The sequence below is a fragment of the Nerophis ophidion genome, linkage group LG29 (genome assembly GCF_033978795.1).
Source record: "Nerophis ophidion isolate RoL-2023_Sa linkage group LG29, RoL_Noph_v1.0, whole genome shotgun sequence".
Taxonomy (NCBI): domain Eukaryota; kingdom Metazoa; phylum Chordata; class Actinopteri; order Syngnathiformes; family Syngnathidae; genus Nerophis; species Nerophis ophidion.
Genome location: NC_084639.1, coordinates 16,294,916 through 16,317,757, shown reverse-complemented (window position 1 = coordinate 16,317,757; position 22,842 = coordinate 16,294,916). Strand labels below are relative to the sequence as shown.

General features: G+C 41.1%; 22 non-coding genes across 22 annotated transcripts; all 22 read left to right on the top strand.

Moving 5' to 3' along the window:
• Positions 1–156: 156 nt before the first annotated feature.
• Positions 157–320, top strand: LOC133546308 (U1 spliceosomal RNA). The gene has a single exon (XR_009805080.1). It is a non-coding gene; the product is annotated as a U1 spliceosomal RNA (small nuclear RNA).
• An 850-nt stretch (positions 321–1,170) lies between these two features.
• Positions 1,171–1,361, top strand: LOC133546368 (U2 spliceosomal RNA). Its single transcript, XR_009805138.1, has one exon. It is a non-coding gene; the product is annotated as a U2 spliceosomal RNA (small nuclear RNA).
• An 899-nt stretch (positions 1,362–2,260) lies between these two features.
• On the top strand, positions 2,261–2,424 carry LOC133546433 (U1 spliceosomal RNA). The gene has a single exon (XR_009805198.1). It is a non-coding gene; the product is annotated as a U1 spliceosomal RNA (small nuclear RNA).
• An 850-nt stretch (positions 2,425–3,274) lies between these two features.
• On the top strand, positions 3,275–3,465 carry LOC133546402 (U2 spliceosomal RNA). Its single transcript, XR_009805170.1, has one exon. It is a non-coding gene; the product is annotated as a U2 spliceosomal RNA (small nuclear RNA).
• An 896-nt stretch (positions 3,466–4,361) lies between these two features.
• Positions 4,362–4,525, top strand: LOC133546317 (U1 spliceosomal RNA). Its single transcript, XR_009805089.1, has one exon. It is a non-coding gene; the product is annotated as a U1 spliceosomal RNA (small nuclear RNA).
• An 850-nt stretch (positions 4,526–5,375) lies between these two features.
• Positions 5,376–5,566, top strand: LOC133546410 (U2 spliceosomal RNA). The gene has a single exon (XR_009805178.1). It is a non-coding gene; the product is annotated as a U2 spliceosomal RNA (small nuclear RNA).
• An 899-nt stretch (positions 5,567–6,465) lies between these two features.
• LOC133546285 (U1 spliceosomal RNA) lies at positions 6,466–6,629 on the top strand. Its single transcript, XR_009805057.1, has one exon. It is a non-coding gene; the product is annotated as a U1 spliceosomal RNA (small nuclear RNA).
• Positions 6,630–7,479: 850 nt separating this feature from the next.
• LOC133546367 (U2 spliceosomal RNA) lies at positions 7,480–7,670 on the top strand. Its single transcript, XR_009805137.1, has one exon. It is a non-coding gene; the product is annotated as a U2 spliceosomal RNA (small nuclear RNA).
• An 899-nt stretch (positions 7,671–8,569) lies between these two features.
• LOC133546284 (U1 spliceosomal RNA) lies at positions 8,570–8,733 on the top strand. The gene has a single exon (XR_009805056.1). It is a non-coding gene; the product is annotated as a U1 spliceosomal RNA (small nuclear RNA).
• Positions 8,734–9,583: 850 nt separating this feature from the next.
• Positions 9,584–9,774, top strand: LOC133546366 (U2 spliceosomal RNA). The gene has a single exon (XR_009805136.1). It is a non-coding gene; the product is annotated as a U2 spliceosomal RNA (small nuclear RNA).
• An 899-nt stretch (positions 9,775–10,673) lies between these two features.
• LOC133546307 (U1 spliceosomal RNA) lies at positions 10,674–10,837 on the top strand. The gene has a single exon (XR_009805079.1). It is a non-coding gene; the product is annotated as a U1 spliceosomal RNA (small nuclear RNA).
• An 850-nt stretch (positions 10,838–11,687) lies between these two features.
• On the top strand, positions 11,688–11,878 carry LOC133546393 (U2 spliceosomal RNA). The gene has a single exon (XR_009805162.1). It is a non-coding gene; the product is annotated as a U2 spliceosomal RNA (small nuclear RNA).
• Positions 11,879–12,777: 899 nt separating this feature from the next.
• LOC133546283 (U1 spliceosomal RNA) lies at positions 12,778–12,941 on the top strand. Its single transcript, XR_009805055.1, has one exon. It is a non-coding gene; the product is annotated as a U1 spliceosomal RNA (small nuclear RNA).
• Positions 12,942–13,791: 850 nt separating this feature from the next.
• On the top strand, positions 13,792–13,982 carry LOC133546322 (U2 spliceosomal RNA). Its single transcript, XR_009805094.1, has one exon. It is a non-coding gene; the product is annotated as a U2 spliceosomal RNA (small nuclear RNA).
• An 899-nt stretch (positions 13,983–14,881) lies between these two features.
• On the top strand, positions 14,882–15,045 carry LOC133546306 (U1 spliceosomal RNA). The gene has a single exon (XR_009805078.1). It is a non-coding gene; the product is annotated as a U1 spliceosomal RNA (small nuclear RNA).
• An 850-nt stretch (positions 15,046–15,895) lies between these two features.
• Positions 15,896–16,086, top strand: LOC133546392 (U2 spliceosomal RNA). The gene has a single exon (XR_009805161.1). It is a non-coding gene; the product is annotated as a U2 spliceosomal RNA (small nuclear RNA).
• An 899-nt stretch (positions 16,087–16,985) lies between these two features.
• LOC133546320 (U1 spliceosomal RNA) lies at positions 16,986–17,149 on the top strand. The gene has a single exon (XR_009805092.1). It is a non-coding gene; the product is annotated as a U1 spliceosomal RNA (small nuclear RNA).
• Positions 17,150–17,999: 850 nt separating this feature from the next.
• Positions 18,000–18,190, top strand: LOC133546363 (U2 spliceosomal RNA). The gene has a single exon (XR_009805134.1). It is a non-coding gene; the product is annotated as a U2 spliceosomal RNA (small nuclear RNA).
• Positions 18,191–19,089: 899 nt separating this feature from the next.
• Positions 19,090–19,253, top strand: LOC133546432 (U1 spliceosomal RNA). The gene has a single exon (XR_009805197.1). It is a non-coding gene; the product is annotated as a U1 spliceosomal RNA (small nuclear RNA).
• Positions 19,254–20,103: 850 nt separating this feature from the next.
• On the top strand, positions 20,104–20,294 carry LOC133546362 (U2 spliceosomal RNA). The gene has a single exon (XR_009805133.1). It is a non-coding gene; the product is annotated as a U2 spliceosomal RNA (small nuclear RNA).
• Positions 20,295–21,193: 899 nt separating this feature from the next.
• On the top strand, positions 21,194–21,357 carry LOC133546431 (U1 spliceosomal RNA). Its single transcript, XR_009805196.1, has one exon. It is a non-coding gene; the product is annotated as a U1 spliceosomal RNA (small nuclear RNA).
• An 850-nt stretch (positions 21,358–22,207) lies between these two features.
• Positions 22,208–22,398, top strand: LOC133546361 (U2 spliceosomal RNA). The gene has a single exon (XR_009805132.1). It is a non-coding gene; the product is annotated as a U2 spliceosomal RNA (small nuclear RNA).
• Positions 22,399–22,842: the final 444 nt, after the last annotated feature.

The window sequence follows — 22,842 nt, the reverse complement described above, 5'->3', positions numbered from 1 at the left end:
ATAGTGATAATAATGTAATGATCAAACAATGTTGTGTAGTTGAGTCTTTTACATGTGCAGGCTTGTTGAGTGTGTTTACTAGTGTGCACGCGGTGAGTCCATCACTTAACATGGTGTGTGTGTGAAGGACTTGTGCGTGTGAGCCATGTATAACTCATACTTACCTGGCAGGGGAGATACCATGATCATGAAGGTGGTTCACCTAGGGTGAGGCTCAGCCATTGCACTCTGGCTTTTTTGACCCTTACGAATTCCCCAAATGTGGGAATCTCGACTGCATAATTTGTGGTAGTGGGGGACTGCGTGCGCGCTCTCCCCTGATCATCTGTTAATGACAAAACACATCAAATGTCCCTGGAGTGCTTACATACTCTGTTATTGAAATGAACACATGGCGATGTAGCCAGCATTTAGTGGTGAGTAACACATATTGCAATGTTAAAGATTCTCATTAAGTTTAAGTTTCAAACAAAACAACAATTCACCCTGACTGATCATGCAGTGAGTGCACGGAAAGCTGGTGTTGTACTGCCACCTACTGGTGACACCTATGCTGGCTATGCTTTTAACAACATAACCTGTGTTGTTTATCAGTACAGGTACTGAGAAATTACTTATGAATAATTTCTAAGCATTTTATCACGCATTAGTTACAAGTAATGCTTAAGTCTTATGTGTTGCCTTCATTTCCGGTTTTAAGTGTTGTAGGTACCACTCCACGTCACTTGGTGGTGGAAGCGTTTGTCTCAATGGCACAAGAATTAAGCCGGAAGTAGTTTGGTCATGAGGCGGGCTCGACGATTAAATTGGTCAAATGTTGATTGTACAGCTACTTTGCGTTTTGCTAAAATATTCTACCAACCACCAACATTTATGTATTTTATAATGAAGTTTGTTTGTTTGGTTGAATGAGACTGGGGCGATGCGAGTGTTGGAAAAATGTATTTCGCCACTTACTATTGGACTGAGGTGTACCACGTGACCAGGAGTGATCAAACACTTCCGTTCATTTAAAGTCTTTGCAGCTTTGAAAATAATGCAGTCATTCAAAAAGTGCATGGTTGTTGTTTGGTGTGTTGATATGTGGCGTTGTGGTTGATCAATGTGTGTAACCCTCACTGTAGGTTGTTGTGTCCGGAATGACATCCTCCCTTCTGACAACCAAGTGGCATCGCTTCTCGGCCTTTTGGCTAAGATCAAGTGTAGTATCTGTTCTTATCAGTTTAATATCTGATATGTCCCTTATCAGGGGACCATATATTAAATTGATTTTTGAATCAGGGAGCCGGAATAGGAGCTTGCTTCACCCACTCCACGCATTGACCTGGTATTGCAGTATCTCCAGGAACGGTGCACTCCTCTTCTTGTCTAAAACAATTAAAATATCTGTACCAATATCTAAAATACAGTTGATCTTACAACAAGTTTTTGAGTTCTACAGTACAGACATTGCATGGACTGAGTTAATTCAGCTGTCGTTGCATACATGAATATCGGACACAACACAATTACCACACGGGATAATGTGGTGTCTTGCAGGTGAAGTCGTCCCCGTCTTTGCATCTAGTTTTAAACATGCAAACTTTAAACGGATTAAACCGAACTTTCTTCAAGACGTTTCAGACGAGATACGATCAGAAAAGTGAACCATGTCGTGTGGAAAAGTTGCAAACAGTTGCGTGTCTTTGGGTCTGTTACTACCGGTTTTGCACATCGAGAGAGTGACATGGTTGCCCATTCTTCTGTGCAAAACATTTCCAACTGAGTCGAATTAGACGGAAGGTGTTTGTGAACGGCATTTTTCAGATATTGCCCAATATTTTGTATTGGAATTAGGTGTTTTTTTTCAAGCTAATTTAAATGTGATTTGTTATGTTTCATTATGAAGTTGTTCAAGTTTGATGTCAGTGAAAATCTTATTCGGTGTAGTGTGTGCTACTCACCACTAGATGCTGACAGTGTAACATGTGTTACTGTCCCAAACAAAGAAACAGGAAGTGGCTGTAAAGGGAGGCAGGGACACCCAGTCCCTTCCAGTACAGGCTCGGCGTAGTAGTGTAGATTGAGTATTGGGAACAAATAGTTGTGTTCAAGTGTAATATCAATAGTGATAATAATGTAATGATCAAACAATGTTGTGTAGTTGAGTCTTTTACATGTGCAGGCTTGTTGAGTGTGTTTACTAGTGTGCACGCGGTGAGTCCATCACTTAACATGGTGTGTGTGTGAAGGACTTGTGCGTGTGAGCCATGTATAACTCATACTTACCTGGCAGGGGAGATACCATGATCATGAAGGTGGTTCACCTAGGGTGAGGCTCAGCCATTGCACTCTGGCTTTGTTGACCCTTACGAATTCCCCAAATGTGGGAATCTCGACTGCATAATTTGTGGTAGTGGGGGACTGCGTGCGCGCTCTCCCCTGATCATCTGTTAATGACAAAACACATCAAATGTCCCTGGAGTGCTTACATACTCTGTTATTGAAATGAACACATGGCGATGTAGACACCATTTAGTGGTGAGTAACACATATTGCAATGTTAAAGATTCTCATTAAGTTTAAGTTTCAAACAAAACAACAATTCACCCTGACTGATCATGCAGTGAGTGCACGGAAAGCTGGTGTTGTACTGCCACCTACTGGTGACACCTATGCTGGCTATGCTTTTAACAACATAACCTGTGTTGTTTATCAGTACAGGTACTGAGAAATTACTTATGAATAATTTCTAAGCATTTTATCACGCATTAGTTACAAGTAATGCTTAAGTCTTATGTGTTGCCTTCATTTCCGGTTTTAAGTGTTGTAGGTACCACTCCACGTCACTTGGTGGTGGAAGCGTTTGTCTCAATGGCACAAGAATTAAGCCGGAAGTAGTTTGGTCATGAGGCGGGCTCGACGATTAAATTGGTCAAATGTTGATTGTACAGCTACTTTGCGTTTTGCTAAAATATTCTACCAACCACCAACATTTATGTATTTTATAATGAAGTGTGTTTGTTTGGTTGAATGAGACTGGGGCGATGCGAGTGTTGGAAAAATGTATTTCGCCACTTACTATTGGACTGAGGTGTACCACGTGACCAGGAGTGATCAAACACTTCCGTTCATTTAAAGTCTTTGCAGCTTTGAAAATAATGCAGTCATTCAAAAAGTGCATGGTTGTTGTTTGGTGTGTTGATATGTGACGTTGTGGTTGATCAATGTGTGTAACCCTCACTTTAGGTTGTTGTGTCCGGAATGACATCCTCCCTTCTGACAACCAAGTGGCATCGCTTCTCGGCCTTTTGGCTAAGATCAAGTGTAGTATTTGTTCTTATCAGTTTAATATCTGATATGTCCCTTATCAGGGGACCATATATTAAATTGATTTTTGAATCAGGGATCCGGAATAGGAGCTTGCTTCACCCACTCCACGCATTGACCTGGTATTGCAGTATCTCCAGGAACGGTGCACTCCTCTTCTTGTCTAAAACAATTAAAATATTTGTACCAATGTCTAAAATACAGTTGATCTTACAAGTTTTTGAGTTCTACAGCACAGACGTCGCATGGACTGAGTTAATTCAGCTGTCGTTGCATACATGAGTATCGGACACAACACAATTACCACACGGGATAATGTGGTGTCTTGCCGGTGAAGTCGTCCCCGTCTTTGCATCTAGTTTTAAACATGCAAACTTTAAACGGATTAAACCGAACTTTCTTCAAGACGTTTCAGACGAGATACGATCAGAAAAGTGAACCATGTCGTGTGGAAAAGTTGCAAACAGTTGCGTGTCTTTGGGTCTGTTACTACCGGTTTTGCACATCGAGAGAGTGACATGGTTGCCCATTCTTCTGTGCAAAACATTTCCAACTGAGTCGAATTAGACGGAAGGTGTTTGTGAACGGCATTTTTCAGATATTGCCCAATATTTTGTATTGGAATTAGGTGTTTTTTTTCAAGCTAATTTAAATGTGATTTGTTATGTTTCATTATGAAGTTGTTCAAGTTTGATGTCAGTGAAAATCTTATTCGGTGTAGTGTGTGCTACTCACCACTAGATGCTGACAGTGTAACATGTGTTACTGTCCCAAACAAAGAAACAGGAAGTGGCTGTAAAGGGAGGCAGGGACACCCAGTCCCTTCCAGTACAGGCTCGGCGTAGTAGTGTAGATTGAGTATTGGGAACAAATAGTTGTGTTCAAGTGTAATATCAATAGTGATAATAATGTAATGATCAAACAATGTTGTGTAGTTGAGTCTTTTACATGTGCAGGCTTGTTGAGTGTGTTTACTAGTGTGCACGCGGTGAGTCCATCACTTAACATGGTGTGTGTGTGAAGGACTTGTGCGTGTGAGCCATGTATAACTCATACTTACCTGGCAGGGGAGATACCATGATCATGAAGGTGGTTCACCTAGGGTGAGGCTCAGCCATTGCACTCTGGCTTTGTTGACTCTTACGAATTCCCCAAATGTGGGAATCTCAACTGCATAATTTGTGGTAGTGGGGGACTGCGTGCGCGCTCTCCCCTGATCATCTGTTAATGACAAAACACATCAAATGTCCCTGGAGTGCTTACATACTCTGTTATTGAAATGAAAACATGGCGATGTAGCCACCATTTAGTGGTGAATAACACATATTGCAATGTTAAAGATTCTCATTAAGTTTAAGTTTCAAACAAAACAACAATTCACCCTGACTGATCATGCAGTGAGTGCACGGAAAGCTGGTGTTGTACTGCCACCTACTGGTGACACCTATGCTGGCTATGCTTTTAACAACATAACCTGTGTTGTTTATCAGTACAGGTACTGAGAAATTACTTATGAATAATTTCTAAGCATTTTATCACGCATTAGTTACAAGTAATGCTTAAGTCTTATGTGTTGCCTTCATTTCCGGTTTTAAGTGTTGTAGGTACCACTCCACGTCACTTGGTGGTGGAAGCGTTTGTCTCAATGGCACAAGAATTAAGCCGGAAGTAGTTTGGTCATGAGGCGGGCTCGACGATTAAATTGGTCAAATGTTGATTGTACAGCTACTTTGCGTTTTGCTCAAATATTCTACCAACCACCAACATTTATGTATTTTATAATGAAGTTTGTTTGTTTGGTTGAATGAGACTGGGGCGATGCGAGTGTTGGAAAAATGTATTTCGCCACTTACTATTGGACTGAGGTGTACCACGTGACCAGGAGTGATCAAACACTTCCGTTCATTTAAAGTCTTTGCAGCTTTGAAAATAATGCAGTCATTCAAAAAGTGCATGGTTGTTGTTTGGTGTGTTGATATGTGACGTTGTGGTTGATCAATGTGTGTAACCCTCACTGTAGGTTGTTGTGTCCGGAATGACATCCTCCCTTCTGACAACCAAGTGGCATCGCTTCTCGGCCTTTTGGCTAAGATCAAGTGTAGTATCTGTTCTTATCAGTTTAATATCTGATATGTCCCTTATCAGGGGACCATATATTAAATTGATTTTTGAATCAGTTAGCCGGAATAGGAGCTTGCTTCACCCACTCCACGCATTGACCTGGTATTGCAGTATCTCCAGGAACGGTGCACTCCTCTTCTTGTCTAAAACAATTAAAATATCTGTACCAATATCTAAAATATAGTTGATCTTACAACAAGTTTTTGAGTTCTACAGCACAGACATTGCATGGACTGAGTTAATTCAGCTGTCGTTGCATACATGAATATCGGACACAACACAATTACCACACGGGATAATGTGGTGTCTTGCAGGTGAAGTCGTCCCCGTCTTTGCATCTAGTTTTAAACATGCAAACTTTAAACGGATTAAACCGAACTTTCTTCAAGACGTTTCAGACGAGATACGATCAGAAAAGTGAACCATGTCGTGTGGAAAAGTTGCAAACAGTTGCGTGTCTTTGGGTCTGTTACTACCGGTTTTGCACATCGAGAGAGTGACATGGTTGCCCATTCTTCTGTGCAAAACATTTCCAACTGAGTCGAATTAGACGGAAGGTGTTTGTGAACGGCATTTTTCAGATATTGCCCAATATTTTGTATTGGAATTAGGTGTTTTTTTTCAAGCTAATTTAAATGTGATTTGTTATGTTTCATTATGAAGTTGTTCAAGTTTGATGTCAGTGAAAATCTTATTCGGTGTAGTGTGTGCTACTCACCACTAGATGCTGACAGTGTAACATGTGTTACTGTCCCAAACAAAGAAACAGGAAGTGGCTGTAAAGGGAGGCAGGGACACCCAGTCCCTTCCAGTACAGGCTCGGCGTAGTAGTGTAGATTGAGTATTGGGAACAAATAGTTGTGTTCAAGTGTAATATCAATAGTGATAATAATGTAATGATCAAACAATGCTGTGTAGTTGAGTCTTTTACATGTGCAGGCTTGTTGAGTGTGTTTACTAGTGTGCACGCGGTGAGTCCATCACTTAACATGGTGTGTGTGTGAAGGACTTGTGCGTGTGAGCCATGTATAACTCATACTTACCTGGCAGGGGAGATACCATGATCATGAAGGTGGTTCACCTAGGGTGAGGCTCAGCCATTGCACTCTGGCTTTGTTGACTCTTACGAATTCCCCAAATGTGGGAATCTCGACTGCATAATTTGTGGTAGTGGGGGACTGCGTGCGCGCTCTCCCCTGATCATCTGTTAATGACAAAACACATCAAATGTCCCTGGAGTGCTTACATACTCTGTTATTGAAATGAACACATGGCGATGTAGCCACCATTTAGTGGTGAGTAACACATATTGCAATGTTAAAGATTCTCATTAAGTTTAAGTTTCAAACAAAACAACAATTCACCCTGACTGATCATGCAGTGAGTGCACGGAAAGCTGGTGTTGTACTGCCACCTACTGGTGACACCTATGCTGGCTATGCTTTTAACAATTTAACCTGTGTTGTTTATCAGTACAGGTACTGAGAAATTACTTATGAATAATTTCTAAGCATTTTATCACGCATTAGTTACAAGTAATGCTTGAGTCTTATGTGTTGCCTTCATTTCCGGTTTTAAGTGTTGTAGGTACCACTCCACGTCACTTGGTGGTGGAAGCGTTTGTCTCAATGGCACAAGAATTAAGCCGGAAGTAGTTTGGTCATGAGGCGGGCTCGACGATTAAATTGGTCAAATGTTGATTGTACAGCTACTTTGGGTTTTGCTCAAATATTCTACCAACCACCAACATTTATGTATTTTATAATGAAGTTTGTTTGTTTGGTTGAATGAGACTGGGGCGATGCGAGTGTTGGAAAAATGTATTTCGCCACTTACTATTGGACTGAGGTGTACCACGTGACCAGGAGTGATCAAACACTTCCGTTCATTTAAAGTCTTTGCAGCTTTGAAAATAATGCAGTCATTCAAAAAGTGCATGGTTGTTGTTTGGTGTGTTGATATGTGACGTTGTGGTTGATCAATGTGTGTAACCCTCACTGTAGGTTGTTGTGTCCGGAATGACATCCTCCCTTCTGACAACCAAGTGGCATCGCTTCTCGGCCTTTTGGCTAAGATCAAGTGTAGTATCTGTTCTTATCAGTTTAATATCTGATATGTCCCTTATCAGGGGACCATATATTAAATTGATTTTTGAATCAGGGAGCCGGAATAGGAGCTTGCTTCACCCACTCCACGCATTGACCTGGTATTGCAGTATCTCCAGGAACGGTGCACTCCTCTTCTTGTCTAAAACAATTAAAATATCTGTACCAATATCTAAAATATAGTTGATCTTACAACAAGTTTTTGAGTTCTACAGCACAGACATTGCATGGACTGAGTTAATTCAGCTGTCGTTGCATACATGAATATCGGACACAACACAATTACCACACGGGATAATGTGGTGTCTTGCAGGTGAAGTCGTCCCCGTCTTTGCATCTAGTTTTAAACATGCAAACTTTAAACGGATTAAACCGAACTTTCTTCAAGACGTTTCAGACGAGATACGATCAGAAAAGTGAACCATGTCGTGTGGAAAAGTTGCAAACAGTTGCGTGTCTTTGGGTCTGTTACTACCGGTTTTGCACATCGAGAGAGTGACATGGTTGCCCATTCTTCTGTGCAAAACATTTCCAACTGAGTCGAATTAGACGGAAGGTGTTTGTGAACGGCATTTTTCAGATATTGCCCAATATTTTGTATTGGAATTAGGTGTTTTTTTTCAAGCTAATTTAAATGTGATTTGTTATGTTTCATTATGAAGTTGTTCAAGTTTGATGTCAGTGAAAATCTTATTCGGTGTAGTGTGTGCTACTCACCACTAGATGCTGACAGTGTAACATGTGTTACTGTCCCAAACAAAGAAACAGGAAGTGGCTGTAAAGGGAGGCAGGGACACCCAGTCCCTTCCAGTACAGGCTCGGCGTAGTAGTGTAGATTGAGTATTGGGAACAAATAGTTGTGTTCAAGTGTAATATCAATAGTGATAATAATGTAATGATCAAACAATGCTGTGTAGTTGAGTCTTTTACATGTGCAGGCTTGTTGAGTGTGTTTACTAGTGTGCACGCGGTGAGTCCATCACTTAACATGGTGTGTGTGTGAAGGACTTGTGCGTGTGAGCCATGTATAACTCATACTTACCTGGCAGGGGAGATACCATGATCATGAAGGTGGTTCACCTAGGGTGAGGCTCAGCCATTGCACTCTGGCTTTGTTGACTCTTACGAATTCCCCAAATGTGGGAATCTCGACTGCATAATTTGTGGTAGTGGGGGACTGCGTGCGCGCTCTCCCCTGATCATCTGTTAATGACAAAACACATCAAATGTCCCTGGAGTGCTTACATACTCTGTTATTGAAATGAACACATGGCGATGTAGCCACCATTTAGTGGTGAGTAACACATATTGCAATGTTAAAGATTCTCATTAAGTTTAAGTTTCAAACAAAACAACAATTCACCCTGACTGATCATGCAGTGAGTGCACGGAAAGCTGGTGTTGTACTGCCACCTACTGGTGACACCTATGCTGGCTATGCTTTTAACAATTTAACCTGTGTTGTTTATCAGTACAGGTACTGAGAAATTACTTATGAATAATTTCTAAGCATTTTATCACGCATTAGTTACAAGTAATGCTTGAGTCTTATGTGTTGCCTTCATTTCCGGTTTTAAGTGTTGTAGGTACCACTCCACGTCACTTGGTGGTGGAAGCGTTTGTCTCAATGGCACAAGAATTAAGCCGGAAGTAGTTTGGTCATGAGGCGGGCTCGACGATTAAATTGGTCAAATGTTGATTGTACAGCTACTTTGGGTTTTGCTCAAATATTCTACCAACCACCAACATTTATGTATTTTATAATGAAGTTTGTTTGTTTGGTTGAATGAGACTGGGGCGATGCGAGTGTTGGAAAAATGTATTTCGCCACTTACTATTGGACTGAGGTGTACCACGTGACCAGGGGTGATCAAACACTTCCGTTCATTTAAAGTCTTTGCAGCTTTGAAAATAATGCAGTCATTCAAAAAGTGCATGGTTGTTGTTTGGTGTGTTGATATGTGACGTTGTGGTTGATCAATGTGTGTAACCCTCACTGTAGGTTGTTGTGTCCGGAATGACATCCTCCCTTCTGACAGCCAAGTGGCATCGCTTCTCGGCCTTTTGGCTAAGATCAAGTGTAGTATCTGTTCTTATCAGTTTAATATCTGATATGTCCCTTATCAGGGGACCATATATTAAATTGATTTTTGAATCAGGGAGCCGGAATAGGAGCTTGCTTCACCCACTCCACGCATTGACCTGGTATTGCAGTATCTCCAGGAACGGTGCACTCCTCTTCTTGTCTAAAACAATTAAAATATCTGTACCAATATCTAAAATATAGTTGATCTTACAATAAGTTTTTGAGTTCTACAGCACAGACATTGCATGGACTGAGTTAATTCAGCTGTCGTTGCATACATGAATATCGGACACAACACAATTACCACACGGGATAATGTGGTGTCTTGCAGGTGAAGTCGTCCCCGTCTTTGCATCTAGTTTTAAACATGCAAACTTTAAACGGATTAAACCGAACTTTCTTCAAGACGTTTCAGACGAGATACGATCAGAAAAGTGAACCATGTCGTGTGGAAAAGTTGCAAACAGTTGCGTGTCTTTGGGTCTGTTACTACCGGTTTTGCACATCGAGAGAGTGACATGGTTGCCCATTCTTCTGTGCAAAACATTTCCAACTGAGTCGAATTAGACGGAAAGTGTTTGTGAACGGCATTTTTCAGATATTGCCCAATATTTTGTATTGGAATTAGGTGTTTTTTTTCAAGCTAATTTAAATGTGATTTGTTATGTTTCATTATGAAGTTGTTCAAGTTTGATGTCAGTGAAAATCTTATTCGGTGTAGTGTGTGCTACTCACCACTAGATGCTGACAGTGTAACATGTGCTACTGTCCCAAACAAAGAAACAGGAAGTGGCTGTAAAGGGAGGCAGGGACACCCAGTCCCTTCCAGTACAGGCTCGGCGTAGTAGTGTAGATTGAGTATTGGGAACAAATAGTTGTGTTCAAGTGTAATATCAATAGTGATAATAATGTAATGATCAAACAATGTTGTGTAGTTGAGTCTTTTACATGTGCAGGCTTGTTGAGTGTGTTTACTAGTGTGCACGCGGTGAGTCCATCACTTAACATGGTGTGTGTGTGAAGGACTTGTGCGTGTGAGCCATGTATAACTCATACTTACCTGGCAGGGGAGATACCATGATCATGAAGGTGGTTCACCTAGGGTGAGGCTCAGCCATTGCACTCTGGCTTTTTTGACCCTTACGAATTCCCCAAATGTGGGAATCTCGACTGCATAATTTGTGGTAGTGGGGGACTGCGTGCGCGCTCTCCCCTGGTCATCTGTTAATGACAAAACACATCAAATGTCCCTGGAGTGCTTACATACTCTGTTATTGAAATGAACACATGGCGATGTAGCCACCATTTAGTGGTGAGTAACACATATTGCAATGTTAAAGATTCTCATTAAGTTTAAGTTTCAAACAAAACAACAATTCACCCTGACTGATCATGCAGTGAGTGCACGGAAAGCTGGTGTTGTACTGCCACCTACTGGTGACACCTATGCTGGCTATGCTTTTAACAACATAACCTGTGTTGTTTATCAGTACAGGTACTGAGAAATTACTTATGAATAATTTCTAAGCATTTTATCACGCATTAGTTACAAGTAATGCTTAAGTCTTATGTGTTGCCTTCATTTCCGGTTTTAAGTGTTGTAGGTACCACTCCACGTCACTTGGTGGTGGAAGCGTTTGTCTCAATGGCACAAGAATTAAGCCGGAAGTAGTTTGGTCATGAGGCGGGCTCGACGATTAAATTGGTCAAATGTTGATTGTACAGCTACTTTGCGTTTTGCTCAAATATTCTACCAACCACCAACATTTATGTATTTTATAATGAAGTTTGTTTGTTTGGTTGAATGAGACTGGGGCGATGCGAGTGTTGGAAAAATGTATTTCGCCACTTACTATTGGACTGAGGTGTACCACGTGACCAGGAGTGATCAAACACTTCCGTTCATTTAAAGTCTTTGCAGCTTTGAAAATAATGCAGTCATTCAAAAAGTGCATGGTTGTTGTTTGGTGTGTTGATATGTGACGTTGTGGTTGATCAATGTGTGTAACCCTCACTGTAGGTTGTTGTGTCCGGAATGACATCCTTCCTTCTGACAACCAAGTGGCATCGCTTCTCGGCCTTTTGGCTAAGATCAAGTGTAGTATCTGTTCTTATCAGTTTAATATCTGATATGTCCCTTATCAGGGGACCATATATTAAATTGTTTTTTGAATCAGGGAGCTGGAATAGGAGCTTGTTTCACCCACTCCACGCATTGACCTGGTATTGCAGTATCTCCAGGAACGGTGCACTCCTCTTCTTGTCTAAAACAATTAAAATATTTGTACCAATGTCTAAAATACAGTTGATCTTACAACAAGTTTTTGAGTTCTACAGCACAGACATTGCATGGACTGAGTTAATTCAGCTGTCGTTGCATACATGAATATCGGACACAACACAATTACCACACGGGATAATGTGGTGTCTTGCCGGTGAAGTCGTCCCCTTCTTTGCATCTAGTTTTAAACATGCAAACTTTAAACGGATTAAACCGAACTTTCTTCAAGACGTTTCAGACGAGATACGATCAGAAAAGTGAACCATGTTGTGTGGAAAAGTTGCAAACAGTTGCGTGTCTTTGGGTCTGTTACTACCGGTTTTGCACATCGAGAGAGTGACATGGTTGCCCATTCTTCTGTGCAAAACATTTCCAACTGAGTCGAATTAGACGGAAGGTGTTTGTGAACGGCATTTTTCAGATATTGCCCAATATTTTGTATTGGAATTAGGTGTTTTTTTTCAAGCTAATTTAAATGTGATTTGTTATGTTTCATTATGAAGTTGTTCAAGTTTGATGTCAGTGAAAATCTTATTCGGTGTAGTGTGTGCTACTCACCACTAGATGCTGACAGTGTAACATGTGTTACTGTCCCAAACAAAGAAACAGGAAGTGGCTGTAAAGGGAGGCAGGGACACCCAGTCCCTTCCAGTACAGGCTCGGCGTAGTAGTGTAGATTGAGTATTGGGAACAAATAGTTGTGTTCAAGTGTAATATCAATAGTGATAATAATGTAATGATCAAACAATGTTGTGTATTTGAGTCTTTTACATGTGCAGGCTTGTTGAGTGTGTTTACTAGTGTGCACGCGGTGAGTCCATCACTTAACATGGTGTGTGTGTGAAGGACTTGTGCGTGTGAGCCATGTATAACTCATACTTACCTGGCAGGGGAGATACCATGATCATGAAGGTGGTTCACCTAGGGTGAGGCTCAGCCATTGCACTCTGGCTTTGTTGACTCTTACGAATTCCCCAAATGTGGGAATCTCGACTGCATAATTTGTGGTAGTGGGGGACTGCGTGCGCGCTCTCCCCTGATCATCTGTTAATGACAAAACACATCAAATGTCCCTGGAGTGCTTACATACTCTGTTATTGAAATGAACACATGGCGATGTAGCCACCATTTAGTGGTGAGTAACACATATTGCAATGTTAAAGATTCTCATTAAGTTTAAGTTTCAAACAAAACAACAATTCACCCTGACTGATCATGCAGTGAGTGCACGGAAAGCTGGTGTTGTACTGCCACCTACTGGTGACACCTATGCTGGCTATGCTTTTAACAATTTAACCTGTGTTGTTTATCAGTACAGGTACTGAGAAATTACTTATGAATAATTTCTAAGCATTTTATCACGCATTAGTTACAAGTAATGCTTGAGTCTTATGTGTTGCCTTCATTTCCGGTTTTAAGTGTTGTAGGTACCACTCCACGTCACTTGGTGGTGGAAGCGTTTGTCTCAATGGCACAAGAATTAAGCCGGAAGTAGTTTGGTCATGAGGCGGGCTCGACGATTAAATTGGTCAAATGTTGATTGTACAGCTACTTTGGGTTTTGCTCAAATATTCTACCAACCACCAACATTTATGTATTTTATAATGAAGTTTGTTTGTCTGGTTGAATGAGACTGGGGCGATGCGAGTGTTGGAAAAATGTATTTCGCCACTTACTATTGGACTGAGGTGTACCACGTGACCAGGGGTGATCAAACACTTCCGTTCATTTAAAGTCTTTGCAGCTTTGAAAATAATGCAGTCATTCAAAAAGTGCATGGTTGTTGTTTGGTGTGTTGATATGTGACGTTGTGGTTGATCAATGTGTGTAACCCTCACTGTAGGTTGTTGTGTCCGGAATGACATCCTCCCTTCTGACAGCCAAGTGGCATCGCTTCTCGGCCTTTTGGCTAAGATCAAGTGTAGTATCTGTTCTTATCAGTTTAATATCTGATATGTCCCTTATCAGGGGACCATATATTAAATTGATTTTTGAATCAGGGAGCCGGAATAGGAGCTTGCTTCACCCACTCCACGCATTGACCTGGTATTGCAGTATCTCCAGGAACAGTGCACTCCTCTTCTTGTCTAAAACAATTAAAATATCTGTACCAATATCTAAAATATAGTTGATCTTACAATAAGTTTTTGAGTTCTACAGCACAGACATTGCATGGACTGAGTTAATTCAGCTGTCGTTGCATACATGAATATCGGACACAACACAATTACCACACGGGATAATGTGGTGTCTTGCAGGTGAAGTCGTCCCCGTCTTTGCATCTAGTTTTAAACATGCAAACTTTAAACGGATTAAACCGAACTTTCTTCAAGACGTTTCAGACGAGATACGATCAGAAAAGTGAACCATGTCGTGTGGAAAAGTTGCAAACAGTTGCGTGTCTTTGGGTCTGTTACTACCGGTTTTGCACATCGAGAGAGTGACATGGTTGCCCATTCTTCTGTGCAAAACATTTCCAACTGAGTCGAATTAGACGGAAGGTGTTTGTGAACGGCATTTTTCAGATATTGCCCAATATTTTGTATTGGAATTAGGTGTTTTTTTTCAAGCTAATTTAAATGTGATTTGTTATGTTTCATTATGAAGTTGTTCAAGTTTGATGTCAGTGAAAATCTTATTCGGTGTAGTGTGTGCTACTCACCACTAGATGCTGACAGTGTAACATGTGCTACTGTCCCAAACAAAGAAACAGGAAGTGGCTGTAAAGGGAGGCAGGGACACCCAGTCCCTTCCAGTACAGGCTCGGCGTAGTAGTGTAGATTGAGTATTGGGAACAAATAGTTGTGTTCAAGTGTAATATCAATAGTGATAATAATGTAATGATCAAACAATGTTGTGTAGTTGAGTCTTTTACATGTGCAGGCTTGTTGAGTGTGTTTACTAGTGTGCACGCGGTGAGTCCATCACTTAACATGGTGTGTGTGTGAAGGACTTGTGCGTGTGAGCCATGTATAACTCATACTTACCTGGCAGGGGAGATACCATGATCATGAAGGTGGTTCACCTAGGGTGAGGCTCAGCCATTGCACTCTGGCTTTTTTGACCCTTACGAATTCCCCAAATGTGGGAATCTCGACTGCATAATTTGTGGTAGTGGGGGACTGCGTGCGCGCTCTCCCCTGGTCATCTGTTAATGACAAAACACATCAAATGTCCCTGGAGTGCTTACATACTCTGTTATTGAAATGAACACATGGCGATGTAGCCACCATTTAGTGGTGAGTAACACATATTGCAATGTTAAAGATTCTCATTAAGTTTAAGTTTCAAACAAAACAACAATTCACCCTGACTGATCATGCAGTGAGTGCACGGAAAGCTGGTGTTGTACTGCCACCTACTGGTGACACCTATGCTGGCTATGCTTTTAACAACATAACCTGTGTTGTTTATCAGTACAGGTACTGAGAAATTACTTATGAATAATTTCTAAGCATTTTATCACGCATTAGTTACAAGTAATGCTTAAGTCTTATGTGTTGCCTTCATTTCCGGTTTTAAGTGTTGTAGGTACCACTCCACGTCACTTGGTGGTGGAAGCGTTTGTCTCAATGGCACAAGAATTAAGCCGGAAGTAGTTTGGTCATGAGGCGGGCTCGACGATTAAATTGGTCAAATGTTGATTGTACAGCTACTTTGCGTTTTGCTCAAATATTCTACCAACCACCAACATTTATGTATTTTATAATGAAGTTTGTTTGTTTGGTTGAATGAGACTGGGGCGATGCGAGTGTTGGAAAAATGTATTTCGCCACTTACTATTGGACTGAGGTGTACCACGTGACCAGGAGTGATCAAACACTTCCGTTCATTTAAAGTCTTTGCAGCTTTGAAAATAATGCAGTCATTCAAAAAGTGCATGGTTGTTGTTTGGTGTGTTGATATGTGACGTTGTGGTTGATCAATGTGTGTAACCCTCACTGTAGGTTGTTGTGTCCGGAATGACATCCTTCCTTCTGACAACCAAGTGGCATCGCTTCTCGGCCTTTTGGCTAAGATCAAGTGTAGTATCTGTTCTTATCAGTTTAATATCTGATATGTCCCTTATCAGGGGACCATATATTAAATTGTTTTTTGAATCAGGGAGCTGGAATAGGAGCTTGTTTCACCCACTCCACGCATTGACCTGGTATTGCAGTATCTCCAGGAACGGTGCACTCCTCTTCTTGTCTAAAACAATTAAAATATTTGTACCAATGTCTAAAATACAGTTGATCTTACAACAAGTTTTTGAGTTCTACAGCACAGACATTGCATGGACTGAGTTAATTCAGCTGTCGTTGCATACATGAATATCGGACACAACACAATTACCACACGGGATAATGTGGTGTCTTGCCGGTGAAGTCGTCCCCTTCTTTGCATCTAGTTTTAAACATGCAAACTTTAAACGGATTAAACCGAACTTTCTTCAAGACGTTTCAGACGAGATACGATCAGAAAAGTGAACCATGTCGTGTGGAAAAGTTGCAAACAGTTGCGTGTCTTTGGGTCTGTTACTACCGGTTTTGCACATCGAGAGAGTGACATGGTTGCCCATTCTTCTGTGCAAAACATTTCCAACTGAGTCGAATTAGACGGAAGGTGTTTGTGAACGGCATTTTTCAGATATTGCCCAATATTTTGTATTGGAATTAGGTGTTTTTTTTCAAGCTAATTTAAATGTGATTTGTTATGTTTCATTATGAAGTTGTTCAAGTTTGATGTCAGTGAAAATCTTATTCGGTGTAGTGTGTGCTACTCACCACTAGATGCTGACAGTGTAACATGTGTTACTGTCCCAAACAAAGAAACAGGAAGTGGCTGTAAAGGGAGGCAGGGACACCCAGTCCCTTCCAGTACAGGCTCGGCGTAGTAGTGTAGATTGAGTATTGGGAACAAATAGTTGTGTTCAAGTGTAATATCAATAGTGATAATAATGTAATGATCAAACAATGTTGTGTATTTGAGTCTTTTACATGTGCAGGCTTGTTGAGTGTGTTTACTAGTGTGCACGCGGTGAGTCCATCACTTAACATGGTGTGTGTGTGAAGGACTTGTGCGTGTGAGCCATGTATAACTCATACTTACCTGGCAGGGGAGATACCATGATCATGAAGGTGGTTCACCTAGGGTGAGGCTCAGCCATTGCACTCTGGCTTTGTTGACTCTTACGAATTCCCCAAATGTGGGAATCTCAACTGCATAATTTGTGGTAGTGGGGGACCGCGTGCGCGCTCTCCCCTGATCATCTGTTAATGACAAAACACATCAAATGTCCCTGGAGTGCTTACATACTCTGTTATTGAAATGAAAACATGGCGATGTAGCCACCATTTAGTGGTGAATAACACATATTGCAATGTTAAAGATTCTCATTAAGTTTAAGTTTCAAACAAAACAACAATTCACCCTGACTGATCATGCAGTGAGTGCACGGAAAGCTGGTGTTGTACTGCCACCTACTGGTGACACCTATGCTGGCTATGCTTTTAACAACATAACCTGTGTTGTTTATCAGTACAGGTACTGAGAAATTACTTATGAATAATTTCTAAGCATTTTATCACGCATTAGTTACAAGTAATGCTTAAGTCTTATGTGTTGCCTTCATTTCCGGTTTTAAGTGTTGTAGGTACCACTCCACGTCACTTGGTGGTGGAAGCGTTTGTCTCAATGGCACAAGAATTAAGCCGGAAGTAGTTTGGTCATGAGGCGGGCTCGACGATTAAATTGGTCAAATGTTGATTGTACAGCTACTTTGCGTTTTGCTCAAATATTCTACCAACCACCAACATTTATGTATTTTATAATGAAGTTTGTTTGTTTGGTTGAATGAGACTGGGGCGATGCGAGTGTTGGAAAAATGTATTTCGCCACTTACTATTGGACTGAGGTGTACCACGTGACCAGGAGTGATCAAACACTTCCGTTCATTTAAAGTCTTTGCAGCTTTGAAAATAATGCAGTCATTCAAAAAGTGCATGGTTGTTGTTTGGTGTGTTGATATGTGACGTTGTGGTTGATCAATGTGTGTAACCCTCACTGTAGGTTGTTGTGTCCGGAATGACATCCTCCCTTCTGACAACCAAGTGGCATCGCTTCTCGGCCTTTTGGCTAAGATCAAGTGTAGTATCTGTTCTTATCAGTTTAATATCTGATATGTCCCTTATCAGGGGACCATATATTAAATTGATTTTTGAATCAGGGAGCCGGAATAGGAGCTTGCTTCACCCACTCCACGCATTGACCTGGTATTGCAGTATCTCCAGGAACGGTGCACTCCTCTTCTTGTCTAAAACAATTAAAATATCTGTACCAATATCTAAAATACAGTTGATCTTACAACAAGTTTTTGAGTTCTACAGCACAGACATTGCATGGACTGAGTTAATTCAGCTGTCGTTGCATACATGAATATCGGACACAACACAATTACCACACGGGATAATGTGGTGTCTTGCAGGTGAAGTCGTCCCCGTCTTTGCATCTAGTTTTAAACATGCAAACTTTAAACGGATTAAACCGAACTTTCTTCAAGACGTTTCAGACGAGATACGATCAGAAAAGTGAACCATGTCGTGTGGAAAAGTTGCAAACAGTTGCGTGTCTTTGGGTCTGTTACTACCGGTTTTGCACATCGAGAGAGTGACATGGTTGCCCATTCTTCTGTGCAAAACATTTCCAACTGAGTCGAATTAGACGGAAGGTGTTTGTGAACGGCATTTTTCAGATATTGCCCAATATTTTGTATTGGAATTAGGTGTTTTTTTTCAAGCTAATTTAAATGTGATTTGTTATGTTTCATTATGAAGTTGTTCAAGTTTGATGTCAGTGAAAATCTTATTCGGTGTAGTGTGTGCTACTCACCACTAGATGCTGACAGTGTAACATGTGTTACTGTCCCAAACAAAGAAACAGGAAGTGGCTGTAAAGGGAGGCAGGGACACCCAGTCCCTTCCAGTACAGGCTCGGCGTAGTAGTGTAGATTGAGTATTGGGAACAAATAGTTGTGTTCAAGTGTAATATCAATAGTGATAATAATGTAATGATCAAACAATGCTGTGTAGTTGAGTCTTTTACATGTGCAGGCTTGTTGAGTGTGTTTACTAGTGTGCACGCGGTGAGTCCATCACTTAACATGGTGTGTGTGTGAAGGACTTGTGCGTGTGAGCCATGTATAACTCATACTTACCTGGCAGGGGAGATACCATGATCATGAAGGTGGTTCACCTAGGGTGAGGCTCAGCCATTGCACTCTGGCTTTGTTGACCCTTACGAATTCCCCAAATGTGGGAATCTCGACTGCATAATTTGTGGTAGTGGGGGACTGCGTGCGCGCTCTCCCCTGATCATCTGTTAATGACAAAACACATCAAATGTCCCTGGAGTGCTTACATACTCTGTTATTGAAATGAACACATGGCGATGTAGCCACCATTTAGTGGTGAGTAACACATATTGCAATGTTAAAGATTCTCATTAAGTTTAAGTTTCAAACAAAACAACAATTCACCCTGACTGATCATGCAGTGAGTGCACGGAAAGCTGGTGTTGTACTGCCACCTACTGGTGACACCTATGCTGGCTATGCTTTTAACAATTTAACCTGTGTTGTTTATCAGTACAGGTACTGAGAAATTACTTATGAATAATTTCTAAGCATTTTATCACGCATTAGTTACAAGTAATGCTTGAGTCTTATGTGTTGCCTTCATTTCCGGTTTTAAGTGTTGTAGGTACCACTCCACGTCACTTGGTGGTGGAAGCGTTTGTCTCAATGGCACAAGAATTAAGCCGGAAGTAGTTTGGTCATGAGGCGGGCTCGACGATTAAATTGGTCAAATGTTGATTGTACAGCTACTTTGGGTTTTGCTCAAATATTCTACCAACCACCAACATTTATGTATTTTATAATGAAGTTTGTTTGTTTGGTTGAATGAGACTGGGGCGATGCGAGTGTTGGAAAAATGTATTTCGCCACTTACTATTGGACTGAGGTGTACCACGTGACCAGGGGTGATCAAACACTTCCGTTCATTTAAAGTCTTTGCAGCTTTGAAAATAATGCAGTCATTCAAAAAGTGCATGGTTGTTGTTTGGTGTGTTGATATGTGACGTTGTGGTTGATCAATGTGTGTAACCCTCACTGTAGGTTGTTGTGTCCGGAATGACATCCTCCCTTCTGACAGCCAAGTGGCATCGCTTCTCGGCCTTTTGGCTAAGATCAAGTGTAGTATCTGTTCTTATCAGTTTAATATCTGATATGTCCCTTATCAGGGGACCATATATTAAATTGATTTTTGAATCAGGGAGCCGGAATAGGAGCTTGCTTCACCCACTCCACGCATTGACCTGGTATTGCAGTATCTCCAGGAACGGTGCACTCCTCTTCTTGTCTAAAACAATTAAAATATCTGTACCAATATCTAAAATATAGTTGATCTTACAACAAGTTTTTGAGTTCTACAGCACAGACATTGCATGGACTGAGTTAATTCAGCTGTCGTTGCATACATGAATATCGGACACAACACAATTACCACACGGGATAATGTGGTGTCTTGCAGGTGAAGTCGTCCCCGTCTTTGCATCTAGTTTTAAACATGCAAACTTTAAACGGATTAAACCGAACTTTCTTCAAGACGTTTCAGACGAGATACGATCAGAAAAGTGAACCATGTCGTGTGGAAAAGTTGCAAACAGTTGCGTGTCTTTGGGTCTGTTACTACCGGTTTTGCACATCGAGAGAGTGACATGGTTGCCCATTCTTCTGTGCAAAACATTTCCAACTGAGTCGAATTAGACGGAAGGTGTTTGTGAACGGCATTTTTCAGATATTGCCCAATATTTTGTATTGGAATTAGGTGTTTTTTTTCAAGCTAATTTAAATGTGATTTGTTATGTTTCATTATGAAGTTGTTCAAGTTTGATGTCAGTGAAAATCTTATTCGGTGTAGTGTGTGCTACTCACCACTAGATGCTGACAGTGTAACATGTGTTACTGTCCCAAACAAAGAAACAGGAAGTGGCTGTAAAGGGAGGCAGGGACACCCAGTCCCTTCCAGTACAGGCTCGGCGTAGTAGTGTAGATTGAGTATTGGGAACAAATAGTTGTGTTCAAGTGTAATATCAATAGTGATAATAATGTAATGATCAAACAATGCTGTGTAGTTGAGTCTTTTACATGTGCAGGCTTGTTGAGTGTGTTTACTAGTGTGCACGCGGTGAGTCCATCACTTAACATGGTGTGTGTGTGAAGGACTTGTGCGTGTGAGCCATGTATTACTCATACTTACCTGGCAGGGGAGATACCATGATCATGAAGGTGGTTCACCTAGGGTGAGGCTCAGCCATTGCACTCTGGCTTTGTTGACCCTTACGAATTCCCCAAATGTGGGAATCTCGACTGCATAATTTGTGGTAGTGGGGGACTGCGTGCGCGCTCTCCCCTGATCATCTGTTAATGACAAAACACATCAAATGTCCCTGGAGTGCTTACATACTCTGTTATTGAAATGAACACATGGCGATGTAGCCACCATTTAGTGGTGAGTAACACATATTGCAATGTTAAAGATTCTCATTAAGTTTAAGTTTCAAACAAAACAACAATTCACCCTGACTGATCATGCAGTGAGTGCACGGAAAGCTGGTGTTGTACTGCCACCTACTGGTGACACCTATGCTGGCTATGCTTTTAACAATTTAACCTGTGTTGTTTATCAGTACAGGTACTGAGAAATTACTTATGAATAATTTCTAAGCATTTTATCACGCATTAGTTACAAGTAATGCTTGAGTCTTATGTGTTGCCTTCATTTCCGGTTTTAAGTGTTGTAGGTACCACTCCACGTCACTTGGTGGTGGAAGCGTTTGTCTCAATGGCACAAGAATTAAGCCGGAAGTAGTTTGGTCATGAGGCGGGCTCGACGATTAAATTGGTCAAATGTTGATTGTACAGCTACTTTGGGTTTTGCTCAAATATTCTACCAACCACCAACATTTATGTATTTTATAATGAAGTTTGTTTGTTTGGTTGAATGAGACTGGGGCGATGCGAGTGTTGGAAAAATGTATTTCGCCACTTACTATTGGACTGAGGTGTACCACGTGACCAGGGGTGATCAAACACTTCCGTTCATTTAAAGTCTTTGCAGCTTTGAAAATAATGCAGTCATTCAAAAAGTGCATGGTTGTTGTTTGGTGTGTTGATATGTGACGTTGTGGTTGATCAATGTGTGTAACCCTCACTGTAGGTTGTTGTGTCCGGAATGACATCCTCCCTTCTGACAGCCAAGTGGCATCGCTTCTCGGCCTTTTGGCTAAGATCAAGTGTAGTATCTGTTCTTATCAGTTTAATATCTGATATGTCCCTTATCAGGGGACCATATATTAAATTGATTTTTGAATCAGGGAGCCGGAATAGGAGCTTGCTTCACCCACTCCACGCATTGACCTGGTATTGCAGTATCTCCAGGAACGGTGCACTCCTCTTCTTGTCTAAAACAATTAAAATATCTGTACCAATATCTAAAATATAGTTGATCTTACAACAAGTTTTTGAGTTCTACAGCACAGACATTGCATGGACTGAGTTAATTCAGCTGTCGTTGCATACATGAATATCGGACACAACACAATTACCACACGGGATAATGTGGTGTCTTGCAGGTGAAGTCGTCCCCGTCTTTGCATCTAGTTTTAAACATGCAAACTTTAAACGGATTAAACCGAACTTTCTTCAAGACGTTTCAGACGAGATACGATCAGAAAAGTGAACCATGTCGTGTGGAAAAGTTGCAAACAGTTGCGTGTCTTTGGGTCTGTTACTACCGGTTTTGCACATCGAGAGAGTGACATGGTTGCCCATTCTTCTGTGCAAAACATTTCCAACTGAGTCGAATTAGACGGAAGGTGTTTGTGAACGGCATTTTTCA